The 3,449-nt window shown below is 38.8% G+C and overlaps 1 pseudogene; it reads left to right on the top strand.

Annotated features, from left to right (window-relative positions):
• Nucleotides 1-1,141: 1,141 nt before the first annotated feature.
• Nucleotides 1,142-2,147, top strand: LOC149261446 (organellar oligopeptidase A, chloroplastic/mitochondrial pseudogene; annotated as a pseudogene).
• The last annotated feature ends 1,302 nt before the right edge of the window (nucleotides 2,148-3,449 follow it).

Genomic DNA, 3,449 nt, shown 5'->3' on the forward strand with positions numbered 1-3,449 from the left:
CAGGCTCTCTTGTCGTAGATGTCGTGCTTTGAACTGTTTCACTTTACTTGAATGACAGGCTCGCTTGCTATGGGATTTGACTGGCACGCTCGCTTGATTTGTTGATCTCAACTTGCTTGATTGGTGTTAGAGTTGAACTTGTTGTGGTTGTTGTGATGGTTGTTTCAAGGAGTTAAAACTCATGGACTCACTTGATTGTGCTTTAAAGGAAGGGTGTCGAACACTGTCGAAAATGCACCCAAAAAAGCTTACAATGATTTTAATGACTCACATAAAACAAGGAATTCACTTGTCTTAATTTGACTAAGTGCTTGACTTCTGATCAAATCAAAACGTGGGTGTCGGTTTCAACCGAGAATGCACCCGTACAATGCAATGTAATTGGAATTTGACTCACAAGTTCTTAAATTTGTTTGCAAGAATGTTGATCTAGACTTTGCTTTGAAATGCTTTAACTTGATTAAGTGAAGTTGCTTGTTGATGTAGAATGTTGATGTTGACAATCTATGATTATGAGTTGTATTTGCACAGATGCAAGTGTCGAGTTCAATTGTCCTTCCTTGACGCTATTATTTTACAAGTGTTGTGCTTGCTTGCATTGAACTTTATGTGTGTGGTAAATGTGATCATTTATGTGTCACAACTAGACACAAATCATAAGCAACAACATGAAGCCATAAAAACACTCGCCATCACAAATACACATGGTGTACCTAAGATCCCCTTATTCAATTTCGGGCGGATCTTGGACACAATCACCACAAATAATATGTCTTTATTGAGTATTGAGATCATCAACCTTTCATCTTTTACAACATTGCCATGAAAGCTTTCTCAAACAATGAGAATTTGACACTCACAAATTTGGAAGAAAATGCGTTCAAAAACCTGACTCAACCTCCTATATCAATGAGCTCTCCTTTGAAAAATCTATCACTTCAAAGATTTCAAAAATTAAAGCAGCCTTATGCAATAATCCTCTTTCCTATTCACTCCTTATATCTCCCAAAATTATCCACCGCTTATCACTCCGAAAAGATTTTACAAATTTAAAGTCACACCTTATCACTCCATTACGAAAACATCCCTTAAAAGAATTTCATGAATTCCCTTTTAAAGAAGTGAATTAAAAAGTGAACTTTATGAATGCAACAAAAAGCTTTGAGAAGCTAATAACTGACAAGAAGGATATTGAGGGATTACCACCGACTGCTCTTGGTCTCGCTGCTCAAACAGCTGCATCTAAGGGTTATGAAAGTGCAACTGCCGAGAATGGGCCGTGGATTATTACATTAGATATTCCAAGCTACCTACCAGTTCAACAGCATGCACGTGATCGCAGTCTTCGTGAGGAGCTCTATCGTGCTTATGTTACTCGTGCCTCTACTGGAAAGTTCGATAACACTCCAGTTATTGATCAGATTTTGAGACTTCGATTAGAGAGAGCTAAATTGCTCGGATACAATAATTATGCAGAGGTAAGTATGGCCATGAAAATGGCAACTGTTGAGAAAGCTGAAGAACTCTTAGAAAATATTCGAAGTGCTTCATGGGATTCAGCTGTGCAAGACTTGGAAGATTTGAAGACCTTTGCCAAAGAGCAACATGCTGAAGAAGCTAATGATATGTGCCATTGGGATATTAGCTTTTGGAGTGAGCGGCTTCGTGAGGCTAAGTACGACATAAATGAGGAAGAGTTGCGACCATTTTTCTCATTGCCAAAAGTAATGGAAAGCCTTTTCACCCTTGCAAAAATGCTTTTTGAAATTGATATTGAATCAGCGGATGGTCTCGCTCCAGTGTGGGACAAGGATGTAAGATTTTATGCAGTAAAAGACTCATTTGGAAGTCCAGTTGCGTATTTCTATTTTGATCCATACTCAAGGCCCTCAGAGAAGCGAGGTGGTGCATGGATGGACGAAGTTTTTGGCCGAAGCCGTGTGCTTGCGCAGGATGGTACTTCAGTCCGGCTACCCATAGCACACATGGTTTGCAACCAGACACCACCGGTTGGAGATAAACCAAGCTTAATGACTTTCCGTGAGGTTGAGACTGTATTCCATGAATTTGGTCATGCAAATGTAAGAAAGCTAGACAGCTTGTCTTTGTACCAAGTAGAATTTAGAACCAACTACACAGAGCAGTAAAGCTCTCTTCGGCAAAATCCATTTATAAGGTGCAATATAATTCTCAATTCTGGAAGCATATCTAAACAATTGAGGATGAGATTTCCAGTAACTCCTAATTACAAAAGGGACTGCTGCCCACGGAAAGCTGATTTAGGCAGCGTTTGGGGGACGGCAAAAAATAGACAATGTAAACAAATTCTCCAAAATTCACGCCAAACTCGACCTTGGTTTTTGATAAATCCAAATAAATTACGATTCAGCTACACCACAGAAACACTCTATACACGCTCGTTAATGCTCACAACAGCTACAGATCCTCAGAGGTTTATGAATCGATTTTGGAAATACACATACTCAGGAATGAAGGCAGCCAACAAGCGTCGCTCAGCTGCAACGTCAGAAATGGATCGGGTGGGTGCGCGGTCTCTAATCATGTGGGTTCTTCAGCGCTATTGCTGGTAACAGATGAAGTATCAGGTCTCCACCATTGGCACTTTCTGTTACTTGTGGCTGTAATCGCTAAACCGGGGAACACTGCTGGAATTTGAATGAATCGAAAATGAATAGCTTTCTCTGTAATCCCACTGCCGCAGCTTCGCTCTATCTTTATAAGAATTCATTGCTTTGTCCCTCCATATCCTCAGCCAGCGGAAGAAGTATCACGCCAACCGCCCCTCACAGGCTCATATAGCTCTGATACCACATATTGAAAAAGACATTAACTCAAACAAATATATAAAGCACAGATAAAACCCAGACACACAATAATGACGGAAAAAGGCTGAAGCCTCATGCTTCTCTCTCACTCTCATTCATTACACATTACAAAAATAATTGAATATAGTGTTACAAATAAATAGATGAGAGACAGTGTTCTCAAGATAGTGCGTGCTATCTTAGACACCTTTGGTTGAGATAATTTCTCACCAGACACACCAATATAGGAGTTACCTAAACTAACTCCTATCTTAGAGGAACAACCCAAGAGTTAGGCACAAATTCCTAACTTGGAATTTTTAATTAATTAATTTATTTTCGGATTTATTATTGTTTTATGAGAGAGGCTAACACCTCTTGCTCCTCCAATATTTCCACTAGAACTTTCCCCATTAGTTTCTTTAAATGGTAGTAGATATCCATTGTTTTCATGTAGTTCTTGTATCTAAAATCAAATTTCCCACCTACTCCAAAAAATATATGTTGGAGATGAATCTTAGTTTAATTCTAATTGTTCTCTCTACATTTACTATTTCATTTTTCCTATCTAGAGAAACATTTCTATGATAGATTCTATTTTAATTTTGTGTTTCACTCTAAGTT

Source organism: Pinus tabuliformis, chromosome 6 (assembly GCF_031772625.1).
Source record: "Pinus tabuliformis cultivar Carrire ecotype Pingquan chromosome 6, CPIR1, whole genome shotgun sequence".
Lineage (NCBI taxonomy): Eukaryota > Viridiplantae > Streptophyta > Pinopsida > Pinales > Pinaceae > Pinus > Pinus tabuliformis.